Genomic DNA, 12,406 nt, shown 5'->3' with positions numbered 1-12,406 from the left:
CTCAGGTCATGGTCTCAGGGTCGTGGGATCGAGCCCCGCATCAGGCTCTCTGCTCAGCAGGGAGCCTGCTTCCTCCTCTCTCTCTCTCAGCCTGCCTCTCTGCCTACTTGTGATCTCTGTCTGTCAAATAAATAAATAAAATCTTTAAATAAATAAATAAATAAATGTTGTTTAAACTTTTGATTTTCTTAAGACCATCATTTTAAGCTGCATGAAGTGCATGCGGACATGGCAGTAAGCCTAAGAAATATGGAAGAAATAGCAGGTTTTGTGATTTACAAAAATCATCCCTTTCACATTAGGGATTGTAGAAAGTTCTAATCAAATTCCTACAGGTTGGTGAATCTTCAAACTTCAACTCATTTTTTATATCGACAGAGGAGGAAAAAAAGTGACTCCTAAGACTACCTAGCAAAATCCAAGTTGATTATGCTTTCATAAAATACTCTTCCTACTCTGACTTTTATCCTTTTATTTGAAAACTAAATCTCTGAGTTCCTGAGTGGTTAGGGCAGTTTCCATGGCACACAATTAGGTGAAAATAGTTAATAAGAATGATCTAAGGCATGAACATTTAAGAGTATATATGGAAAAATGGTTGATTAAATAGAATAAACATGAGAATTGATTAAAAATTAAATGTCATGAAAAAAATTAAATGTTATGAAAGTCTGTTTTTAGGTGCATTTTCTGAAAAACTCATATTTCTGATATATCCACTTTTTGGCTCATCAGCACTACATTTAAAACATACAAACTCACACATACACATTGAAACTATTTCACTTATTATTTCCTAGAAATAAGATTTTTTCAAGAGCCAATGATTTTTTCCTAAGTTGTAATTTTTCATCTTTGAGAGCCAGCCCTATTCAGTATAGGACAGCCCTCCTATACGGAGAGGGAGATTTCTGTATATCTTGCCGGACTCCCAGAAGCCAATGAATTATAATTCTCAAAGATTGGATTTAGATATGAAATCTAAAATTCTTGACTTTTGAATTGCCTTGAAACTCTCATCCTCAGTTAAAACTCTGTTTTGTTTTCTTTAAGAGGATTTACTACCTTTACTGATATATTTGTTCAAATCACATAAACCCAAAATGCAATTTTAAAATAGTTAAAAATTCTTCAAAGTGATTAACCATCATAGCTATAAAGCTAAAAAGATAAAATCCTCACTAAGCTTGATTATATGAAATTAGAGTACAATCAAATAACAAACCATTTAAATGCCAACTGAAAGTTTAAAAAATAATTTTAAGTATCCAAAGTGATCTTTTTATGTTATACTTAAAAAAACTAATAGTGGCTATAAAAGGATTATAATGGTGATATCTGGGTCTTATATGCAATTAATTACATAAGAGATACAACTACTAATTATTCTAATGATCTTTAGAGCACCAAAAATATAGCATCTTTTGAAAGGGTTTGGAGGAAAATCTCATTTTTTTAGTGAACTACATAAGTTCAGGGAATTTATATCTATGGAATCTTTCAATCTCAGCATTGGAAAATATATCATGTTTACAGCCATTAAATTTGAAGCCAGGTGAATTACCAAATTAAAGTCCTAGAGACAATGTCAAATAATTTGCTTCATTTATAGTTTGTAAATAGGTTAAAACTTAATAATTAGAATATTCCATAAGAATTCACATAGGCCATTATATAGATTATTTATGCTTATGAAAGGATCTATGTATATAATATATGTTTACTATATAAAACATATGTGTATATATATATATTTTTTCTATTTCTTACCATATCACCTAGTTAACCCATCTCCCCAACCCCCTCCCCTCTGGTAAATCAGTTTGTCTTCTTTAGTTGAGTCTGTTTCTTGAGTTGTCTCTCATTTTTTTTACCTTGTCCCATTGGTTTTGTTTCTTAAATTCCACATGTGAGTGAAGTCCTGTGGTATTTATCTTTCTCTGACTGATTTGTTTCACTTAGCATTATACTCTCTAGCTCTATATATGTTGTTGAAAATGGCAAGATTTCATTCTTTTTATGGCTGAATAATGTTCCAGTGTGTGTGAGTGCACATGTATGCGTGTGCACATACACCATTCTTCTTTATCTATTCATTAGTTGATGGACACCTGGCTATTTCCATAATTTAGCTATTGTTGATAATGCTGCTAGAAACATCATGGTGCCATGTATCCCTTCAAATCAGTGTTTTTGTATTTGGATAAATTCCTAGTAGTGCAGTTGCTGGATCATAGGGTTATTTTGTTTTTAACTTTTAGAGAAACATCCATACTGTTTTCTACAGTGGCTATACCAGTTTACAATCCCACCAGCAGTGCCAGAGGGTTCCCCTTTCTCCACATCATTGCCAACACTTACTGTTTCTTGTTACTAATTTTAGCCATTCTGACAGGTATCTCATTGTAGTTTTGATTTGCATATCCCTGAGGATCAGTGATCTTGAACATTTTTTCATCCATCTATGGACCATCTGTTCATGTCTTCTGTACATTTTCAATTGAATTATCCGTTTTTTGAGTGATGAATTATGTAAGTCCTTTTATATATTTTTGATACAAACCCTCTATCGGATATGCCATTTAAAAATTATCTTCTCCCATTCCATAGGTTGCCTTTTAGTTTTCTTGATTGTTTCCTTCACTGTGCAGAAGCTTTTTATCTTCATCTCCCAATAGTTTATTTTTGCTTTTGTTTCCCTTGCCTCAGGAGATATATCTAGAAAGAGGTCGCTGTGGCCAAAGTAAAAGAAGTTACTGCCTGTATTCTCTTCTAGGATTTTTATGGTTTCATGTCCCACAATTAAGTTTTTAATCCATTTTGAGCTTATTTTTCTGTATGGTGTAAGGAAGTGGCCAAGTTTCATTCTTTTGCATGTTGCTGTCCAGTTTTCCCAAGGCCATTTGCTGAAGAGACTTTTTCCCGTTGAATAATCTTTCCTCCTTTCTACAAGATTAATTGACCATAGAGTTATGAGTTCATTTCTGGATTTTTGTATTCTGTTCCTTTGATTTATGTGTCTGTTTTTGGGCCAGTACCATACTGTTTCGATCACTATAGCTTTGTAATATAACCTAAAGTGTGCCTCCAGCTTTGCTTTTCTTTTTCAAGTTTGCTTTGGGTATATTGAGGTTGTTTGTGGTTTCCATACAAATTTTGGGATTGCTTGCTTTAGCTCTGTGAAAAATACTGTTGGTGTTTTGGCAGGGATTGCATTAAATGTATAGATTGCTTTAGGTAGTATAGATATATATGTTTTTTTAACATATAATGTATTATTTTCCCCAGGGGTACAGGTCTGTGAATCATCAGGCTTATACATTTCACAGCACTCACCATAGCACTTACCCTCCCTAGTGTCCATAACCCAGCCACCTTATCCTTACCTCCCCACTCCAGCAACCCTCGGTTTGTTTTGTGAGATTAAGAGTCTCTTATGGTTTGTCTCCCTCCCGATCCAATATTTGTTCTTCCAGTCCATGAGCATGGAATGCCTTTCCATTATACACAAAGCTGAATTACGTCTTCTGTGAAAAAAAAAAAAAAAAAAAAAAGAAAGAAAGAAAGTAAAACTTTGCATCTCTGCAAGGCAAAATTCATTAAAATGGCTATAGTATTACACAAGTTAATGTCTACCCATTGAGAGTAGGAAGATATATCCTAACCAACAATAAGTAACAAATCCAGGGGTCCAAAATCAGAAATTCCTTGGCTGTGCCCATTAGACAGTGCTTTTGTATGGCAGTATTGCCTTGTGATCCTAAATAAATTCTAGAGATTATTGTTGATTTAAAAAAAAAAAAAAACCATAAAGGGGGCACCTGGCTGATTCAGTGGGTTAAGCCTCTGCTTTCAGCTCAGGTCATGATCTCAGGGTCCTGGGATCCAGCCCCACGTTGGGCTCTCTGCTCAGTGGGGAACCTGCTTCCCCCTAACCCTCTGCCTGCCTCTCTGTCTACTTGTGATCTCTCTCTCTCTCTTTCTGTGTCAAATAAATACATAAAATCTTTAAAAAAACAAACAAACAAACATAAAGTTGGTCACAGTATTTTGGTCAGTTACAGAGGTGTAGCAAAAAATATAGTTTCCTAACAATATGCTCCACAGCTTCTGGTTTGCTTTTGTTGAGTTTTAAATAACTCTTATTTGTTGTTCTATTCTGTTGAGGAAAAGAAAAAAAAGAAATTCATCTTCATTAGGTTACACCTTCAGTATCTCTGTATGTGTATGGATTCTAGTTCTTCAAGGTTTACAAGACCTGCTGAAGTGTTCTTAAGTGAGGAATTAATTTATCTATTATACTGCCTATGAGGCTTTGATCTTAAACTCAACCAAAGGTACAAGACCCATGTCCTAGAGGGCCATGGACTCTGATTCCAGACCCAAATTATAACCTTTGTTCCTTCATGGGCTTTTAGTTCTGATTACATTGGATTTATTCTCCAACAGGATATGATCTTGGCTGCACAAGTGATTTCTGCAATGATATTCCAATTAAAAATAAAAGGATTCCTATGAACTTATGAAAATATATTTCCATTAAAATTAAAGAGTTAATAAAATATTTGTTTCTGAAGGATGAGAACTGGTCTTACAGATTTCTTAGGGAAAAAAAAGATACTATTGAAAGAATATTTCCTTTCAGTCTATAAAAACATAGTCTAAAAAACTGAGTGTTAAAGATAGAAAAATATTAAGAGGCTTTCATACACCCATCAAAAATATCAATATTCCAGAGACACTGGGGTGGTTCAATTGGTTAAGTTTTTACCTTTGGCTCAGGCCATGATCCCAGAGTTTTGGGATAGAGGCCCAAGTAGGCCTTCCTGTCCAGTGGGGAGTCTGCCTCTCCCTCTGCCTCTGCTTCTCCCCACTTTGTTGTATGCTCCTTTCTCTCTCTCTCACTGAGTCTCTCTTTCTCAAATAAAATAAGTAAAATCTTAAGAAAAATCAATATTCCAAACAAAACATATATAATCACAAAATAGATTCAGTTCTATGTGATTAATTATTGAAGAAGGGTAATACTGTCTGTGTCTATACACATGACATACATGTGTAACTATGTCATAAGAATTTGATCAGATTTTCCCCTGAGTGTTCAGTATGGGGTAAAATGATCAAGCTTTCTTTTTTAATGAAGAGGAGAAAGACACAGGCCTCCCCTCCTTTCCTCCTAAGGGTATCTCCTTAACACATTATAGTCTCAATAAAAGTCTCAACCTTTTGATCTGACAATGCAAAGTCTTAGTCCTTCTGACCATTGGAACTATAAACACCTTCAGAATTAGTTCAGAATTGTCTCTCAGTGTATCAGGACACATGTGTACCATTTTATCTTCCAAGAAAATTAGAGAAGTTTTAATTGTTCTTTTTCCACGTAAGTGTATAAATATGCGTGAAATTCTATCCAGCCTTCAGAGACACTTTCAGGCTACCTCCACATGTATGTAAATATGAAATGGTTACTTACTAATGAATTCTGTTTTTTCTCTCTCTTTAATACTGGTGTGGAAAGTGTTTTGTTGGTTTCCCAACTGTCTGCAGGTATTGTGACATTACCTTTAAAATATAAGCTGTTACTTCAAACAGTTTAGTCTGCCATAGTTTCATGGATGTTGCAGAACATACAATACTCCTGGGTCAGAGACAAGGGACTGTTTATTATTCAAGCAATGCAAGTGGCATGCTCATCATGTTCACATCCGCTGCCCTTGCTTATCACTTTCTAGAAGGACCAATGGAAAGGGGCCAGGTGGATGCTGGGAATACAGTGAGTTTGCGTTATAGAAAATGGAGTTTAGGAAACCTAAACCTTTTACAATAGGTTGCCAGGAAATGAAATGAAATTTACTTGAAGGCAACATTAACTGTATTAATCTGGCCTGTAAATAACCTTGCCCCCAACTGTGGAGAGAAATACTGTCTTCCAAGTCCGTTTGTTACACAAATATCCTTGGAAAAATAATCCAGAGCAAAGGTAGCCATTGTTATTGCTTGTAAGACATATAGAAATGAAAGAGATCCCTGGAAAATGGTCTTCCAATAAAGGTGAGAAAATCTTCTTCACAGTGAGAGCATTGTAAATCTTCAGAGCCTTCCTGTAAGATGTACAGTCTTTAAAATATATTTATATTAATAACAGTTTATCCACATAAAATTAACTATTTGGTAACCAATATTTTCAGTATTCTAACTTAAAAATTATCTAGGGCTATGGATTGCACAAATGGACATCTGAGTAGACAAACTTTAAAAAGACTTTTTGGGACTAATATTAGCTTTTCTAATTAGTAAATCATTGTATGATGCTTGGGAAGCACAGATTAACTAGTCCCTTCAAGAGAAAACAAATCTAAATACTGTAAAAATACTTTTTACAGTTTTACAGTATACTTATAGGGAGATTAGGGGTTGTAGATGATTTTTTAATCCAAAATTGTCACGCTGGTCTGATTTGTTCAAGATTCACCGTATTGACATTAATTTAATCACAGATGAAAAAATGCATCTCAGCTAACTGTTTGGTTGAGAAAGGTTTGTTTGTTTTTCAAAAATCACATTTTTAAAATATCAGAAGTTTTGTCTTTATATTCTGGGGATATTAGAGTTATGTCCATGATAACAGTTTCTCTATGAGAACAGATCTTATTTATTTTTAGAGACTTTCTACCTAAAATATTAATACCCCCTAGAGCAGGAAAATATTCCACACTCACATAATGAGAAGTAAAGCTTTTTCTCAATTATAGACACACATGCTCACACAGACTTTGCGGCTTTACTTCACAACTTAGGACACAGGAACACAACACACACGAATCACTGGTTCAGATCCCAAAGTACTGTTCTTTTTCCCAACAAGCCTGAAATATTTTCTAAATTTATATGAACTCACAAGTAAACTAGGAAAAAAGACTAGTAACTGAGATAATCTATTATCTCTCATCTATCAGAGTCTGTGTCTTTACCCATGACAGATCTTTAACGGTCAGATCATGAAAACAAATTTTCATTTTTTGCCGTCCTGTAACAAACTAGAAGCAGAACCAAACTTAAGAAATAGAAAATAAAAGCATATAATACAAAATGAAAATAGTAAAGAAATGCAAGTCAGTAAAGTTAATTTATTGCTGCTTGGTACTCATTTTTTTCTTTATTTTAATTTAAATTCAATTAGTACATCATTAGTTTTTTGATCTAGTGTTCAATGATTCATTAGGGTATTCTAAGAGGAAAGCAAATTTGTGCTTTGCTTCCTTGGATATCTCAGTGAAACCTCCAAAATGCTCATGGTTTTTTAGAAGTTCAAAATATAACTCTTATAAAGGGAGCACATCAAAGATTCATTAATTAGTACCCAAACTTGAACCTGCATCCAAAAACAAAACAGGAGTATTCATGGTGATAAAATGAAAGAATGTTAGGGAAAAATTGTGAAATTACATGCAAAACTGGTCTAATGGTTAATTTTGTCAACTTGACTGGACCAAGAGGTACCCAGATATTTGATTAAACATTATTTCTGCATACATCTGTGAGGGTATATGTATATGTGTCTGCTGCTAATCAATAATCAATAATCAATAATTACCACATGGATAGAAGGACTTGTTCTGTGGATAGTAGTCAGCCTCTTTACTCAGCCACCCTGTCATTGTCCAACACGTTCTTGAACAAAGTGGCTATGGTTGCAGGGATGGAGGTTATTCGTGGGCTCAGGAACTTGGACCTCTACCATCACCAGTTGTGGAAGGATCAGAGTTTCATTCTTGCTGGAAGAGATACTTAACTGGTATATGAATCTGGATTCCTGCATGCCGTGCTTCTGCTTATCTACCATTATGGTATTCCATTGTTTCTTACCAGGGAACTCACTTCACAGCCAAAGAAGTAAGGCAATGGGTTCCTGCTCGTGGAATTCCCTGGTATACCATAGTCCCTCCTATCCAGAAGCAGCTGATTTGATAGAACAAGGAAATGGCCTTTTGATAGAACAAGGAAATGGTGTTTCTGGATGAGGCTAACATTTGAATCAGTTGACTGAGAGTCAAGGAGATTTCTCTCCTCAATCACAGTGGAATCTGGCCTCAATCACAGTGCCAGCTAGGTGGCAATACCTCACAGGATTGAGGCAAGGTTCTCTGGGAAATAGATAGACTCTGAATCAGTGCCCAGTATATGGTGCTCTTTCTCCCATAGACAAGAACCCAGGGGTAAAAATGGGAATGGCACCACTACTAACCCTAGTGAGCGACTAATAAAATGTTTGCTTCCTGTTCTTGCAATGTAATGCTCTGCTCTGGCCTAGAAGTCTTGACTCCAAAGGGAGAAATACTTCCACCAGAAGACACAACAATGATTCCATTGAACTGGAAATTAAGTCTGCTGCCCAGCCACCTTAGACTCCTCATGTCTCTGAATCAACAAGCAAAGAAGGGAATTACTGTGCCAGCTGGAATAATTGATCCTGACTACCAGGGGAAATTAGATTACTATTCTACAGTGAATGTAAGAAAGAATGTCTGGAATACAGGAGCTCTCTTAGGGCATCTCTTAGAATTACCATGCCTTGTGATTAAGGTCAATGGAAAACTACAGTAACACAATCCAGGCAGGATTCTTAAAGGTCCAGACCTTACAGGAATGAAAGTTATAAATACCAGCTATGACCATGTGACCAATTACAGAAATAAGGACTGTAACTGTCATGAGTATTCCACCTGGTTTTGGTATAAATATTTTTGTGTGTTTATAGATATATGTCTATGTATGCACAGGCATTTTCCATATATATTTTTTATTTTCCTACTTTTATTTTCTTATCATGTAATGTGAGACATATTGACTTCATATCCATAATATTTACTATTAATTTTATAACACAATGTTTAAGTTATGGGATAATGAGGAGAAGAGTAAGCGTTGCTCAAGGATTTTACGTTCTCTTCTGGGGAAGATATTAATGCACTTCTGGTTGTATGCAGGAGATTTATATGATCTTAGATGGAATATGGCCTTCTTTTTATTTGGAGATGAAGTGTAGTTCAAGGAGATGTGTATGGATACCAGGTAAGATGGTGATTTTATGTGCCAACTTGACCCCTGGGGTGCCCAGATATTTGGTTAAACGTTTCTGAATGTGTCTGTAAAGGTGTTTCTGGATGAGGCTAACATTTGAATCAGTTGACTGAGAGTCAAGGAGGTTTCTCTCCCAGTGTGGGTGGGCCTCATCCAATCAGTCAAAAGCCCAGATAGCATAAAAGACTGAGTAAGAAAGGATTCCATGTCTCTGCCTTTATCTCCAAACTGGGACATTGGTTCTCGTGCCTTTGCACTTGGCTTAGACTGGCACTTACATCAATAGTTCTCTTGGTTCTCAAGCTCTCATACTTGGACTGAAACTGTACCATTGTCTCTTCTGGGTCTCCAGCTTGCTAACAGCGGATCTTAGATTTTTCAGCCTCCGTAGTTGTGAGCCAATTCTTTACAGCAAATTTCTCTCTCCCTATCTCCCTCCTTCTGTGTGCATGTGTGTATGTGTGTGTATCTCCATTCTGTTGGTCATTTCTCTGAAGAATTCAGAATAATGCAACTGATGAATGTCATACAAGTCAAAAATAAACCAATAAAAAAGCTCAAACGTTTGAGCTGCAATACTCTCTATGGAGAGGAGTAATGCTTCTTCACATGAGAAATTCATTTTCAAATTTATCGTTAATTGCCAGGAATAATTTGCATTGCTATCAGATTTTTATAAGTTAGTTTACAATCTTTACAAAGTTGTAGAATACCCTAATTAAGAGCAGAGGGCAAAGCAAAACTGGATAGATACTTCTAGATAATTAGATAAACTTTTAATAGAAAACTAATTTTTTATTTGGCTCAGTCCAAACTGTCTCTGAAGGGGGAAAATGTCTACAGTAAGATAATCCCTTTTTAATATTCGAGTTATACTATCAGTGCACACTTGCAGCTGGGTATTTCTGAAAGTTTAATCAGCATGTGTTACTCTGCATATCAGTAGTGCACAGCTTTCTAGGTTATAGCTTAGACTCTGGAAAATGAGGTGAAATATCTCAAAGGTGTACAATAAATTAGTATTTTCCTATGTCATCTATCCCTAATTCCCTACTGTACAAAAAAACTTGAGTAATTTTAAATTTTACAAATGACATTAATTTGTGAAATGGTACCATGTTCCCTGTATATGAGTTAGAAATTCAACATTTAAATCCCCACTGAAGGGGCTCCAATTTAACAAATACCACTAGCTACATTCATACATATTCCATTTTTTTGTTGTTAAACTATTTTGGCCAAGATGTTCACTTCTACCAGACCAAGAGTAGAACATGTTGGTTTATTTTTAAATCAGTCTTTTGTTTACTTGTTTATTTATTTTTAATTTTTTAAAGTCAGTCTTTTAAAATGTAAAATTTTAGACCTGTTTTTTTCCTCTGAAAAAAAGAATGAATTATAGATTTAGACATGAATTTCTAAAGAATTATAGTTAAAAAGTCTAATTTTCTGGGAAGAGCAACACAAATAAATTTTTGCTCAGATTCTGGGGGAAAAAAAACGTGTGTCTTCCTGATCAAATGCAGAAAGTGCTTTGTTCCACTTACTTATAATTTACTGACACCATTCAGAGGGAGGGTCTGTAATCCTGTTCTCTACCGCCCACCCCCTCCCCCTTCTGATGCAGATTATCAATCTTTGCTGCAGGTAGAATCACATAGAGAGCTTTTTACAAAAATATGCTTAGGATACATCCCACACAAATCAGAATCACTGGGGATAGGACCTGCATATCACTATTTTACAGGACTTCTCCCGATGATTCAAATGTACAATGTTTGGAAATACTGGTACAGTAGATTTTCTAGCTGCAGGCTTGTTTGGTGCTGACATTTCCTCCTAAGGTTTTCAAATACTTTAAAATAATTGTTACTATTACTTTTCTTTAAGTAAGAGCCTTGAAAATATACTCACAAAATTCTTATTTTACCATTTTCTTAAGAATAGACACATTCGGGTGCCTGGGTGGCTCAGTGGGTTAAGCCGCTGCCTTCGGCTCAGGTCAAGATCTCAGGGTCCTGGAATCGAGTCCCGCATCGGGCTCTCTGCTCGGCAGGGAGCCTGCTTCCCTCTCTCTCTCTCTCTGCCTGCCTCTCCATCTACTTGTGATTTCTCTCTGTCAAATACATAAATAAAATCTTTAAAAAAAAAAAGAATATACACATTCTTCTGTTACCATTTGAAAATGTACACCAAAAATATTTTTCTGGTCAGAATATAGGAGTGTGCCCCACATGATCAGAAAGTATCTCATTGATCCAGATGTCGAATAAACTGGACTCCTATTTGGTCATATTGATAGCTTTCATATAAATGTGGTTGTGAGTGTATGTGAATTGGTCAGTATTATTTCAAAGCTGAAAGTAGCTTTTCTCACAGATGAATCATGTGTTCTTTTGTGGGGGAAGATAGTTTTGTTGCTGCTAATTGGCCTTTATGTTGTACAAAGATAGAGCCTGGAATGGGTGGGGGTAAAAGAAGAGAAAGCCCTCTTCTTCCAAGAAAAGATATTGTAAATGGTTTTGTTTTTTCTGAAAAGAGTTGCTCAAGATCCCTTTTGGGGTGCATCTGAGAACGGTGGTCTAGATTCCCTCGTAGGAATATACAGGAAGGAAGGTGTGGTGGTCCTTTAAATGATAGTTGAAGGAACGCTCACTCAACTGAGAATTGTCCAAGGAGAACTGTAGCATAGCCTGATCTAAGAATGTTGAGAGATATTATATGTCTAATCCAATTTTGTGTGTGTGTGTGTGTGTGTTTATTTCATTGTATTCTACCCAAACCTTTAGTAGATTCTCGTTAAATTGTGTTGGCTGGTCTTTGCTGTGGGGATTTGGGGCTACTGTGGGCTGATGCTGGAATGAAATACCAAAGGGAGAGTCACAGTGGCCTGAGGGAAGAAGTTTCCAGCCTGTAGGAAGAGATCCAGAGTAGAAAGGAGACAAAGTCTGCCGTGAGGAACAGAGCACTGGGTAGCAGTGATAACTGGAATAATTCTGGAGCCTGTAAACATTCCTTGGTGATTCTAGAAATACTGAGGAGGAAGTCTTCCAAGACCAGATACTCAGTTGTCGAGGATGATGCTATTTTATGGTAAAATGAAGGATGACTCCTGAAAGCTGAGGCAGAGACAACTGGGTTCTAATAAGAAAAAAAAAAAAAAAAGCCAACTTTATAACATAACTATTCATTCTGTCAGTCAACAAGCATTCATTAACTGTGTTAATTGCACTTGTTTTTAGAAAGTTTGTATTCATTAATTATGCATATATATGTATAAACTGAGCCAGATTTTTAAAAATTTTCCTTAATGAGACACAATATT

General features: G+C 35.7%; 1 non-coding gene across 1 annotated transcript; it reads right to left on the bottom strand.

Moving 5' to 3' along the window:
- Positions 1–838: 838 nt before the first annotated feature.
- LOC123390085 lies at positions 839–976 on the bottom strand. The gene has a single exon (XR_006604727.1).
- Between the last annotated feature and the right edge of the window lie 11,430 nt (positions 977–12,406).

Source organism: Mustela putorius, unplaced genomic scaffold (assembly GCF_011764305.1).
Source record: "Mustela putorius furo isolate JIRA1106 unplaced genomic scaffold, ASM1176430v1.1 tig00537227_pilon_pilon_pilon, whole genome shotgun sequence".
Lineage (NCBI taxonomy): Eukaryota > Metazoa > Chordata > Mammalia > Carnivora > Mustelidae > Mustela > Mustela putorius.
This window is presented reverse-complemented; position numbering and strand designations above follow the sequence as displayed.